This window comes from Otolemur garnettii, unplaced genomic scaffold (assembly GCF_000181295.1).
Source record: "Otolemur garnettii isolate 467f Iridium unplaced genomic scaffold, OtoGar3 scaffold00101, whole genome shotgun sequence".
NCBI lineage: Eukaryota > Metazoa > Chordata > Mammalia > Primates > Galagidae > Otolemur > Otolemur garnettii.
In genome coordinates this window covers 1205599-1206680 of record NW_003852496.1, presented here as the reverse complement: position 1 = coordinate 1206680, position 1082 = coordinate 1205599, and positions in this window count along the sequence as shown.

The following is a 1082-nucleotide window of genomic DNA, read 5'->3' as shown; positions in this document are numbered from 1 at the left end:
AAAGGCTCACAGCCCCTCCCTCAGAATGGGCCTCCACGTTCAGTATCTGGGCACCTTTGCCGACCTCCAGCTCAGAGCTCTGCCCTTTACCCCCGTACCCCATTGAAGACCCTCAGCCCAGTATCCCTGTGGCAGGTGAGCAGCCAGGGACCTCGGCCTACAGTCTTTTTCCTCACCCCGTGAGCCCTGTTCGTTCATCCTCTCCTGCCACCCCCACCCACTTCCCTGAGGTGGGGTGTAACACTCTAGCCAGCTCAGTCTCCTGGGCTGCGGTGGGGGGGCCCCCTGGAAGGGCTCCTTCCTCAAAGAGGCGCACAGCCCCTCGCTCAGAATGGATCTCCATATTTAGTGTCCGGGCACCTTTGCCGCCATGCAGCTCAGAGCTCCGCCCTCTACCCCCCACCCCCTTTGACGACCCTGAGCCAGATCATCACTGCCCCCGCCCCTCCCGGCCACACTGTAAGGCCCGGCGCCGCCTCTTTGAGCCCTGATCACCCTCACCTCTGCCTTTGTCACTGTGACCTTCCCCAGCAATCACAGATGGGTGGCACAGACCACAGAGAGCTGGGGATCCTCCTCGGTGGCTCACATTGTTTAAAAGGTCTCAGGTGTAGCTGTCCACTGTCCTCAGGGCTCTTCACATGCTCACAGCCCAGGCAGGGGCCTTTGATTTGGCATCTCTCCATCTGTTTCTTTTACCCCCAAACTCTGGTACCCCTGATATAATGTAAAACCACAGAGAGCCCAAAACTCATGTTATGAGGTTGTATGCACGTGTATTTGAAGGCGCTAGCAAATCTAAGGATGTCTCCTTTCTTTCTCCCATGGTGACTGTAACCCCACTCTTCTTCCCTAATATTGTATACTTTAAAGAATGAAAATAAAATTTTACCATGGACTTGTTGGATTTGTCTGTTGATAATATTAACGTCTACCTTTGACTCATGGGTTCTCTCTTCTATCTTTTGAAGTGTCTGCTCATACCGTTCTCACTTATTGTGAACTTATTTGTTTTGTAACCTTTTTTGTTTTATTTTGAGAAGAGCTCTTACTCTGTCACCCAGGCTAGAGTGCAGTGGTGT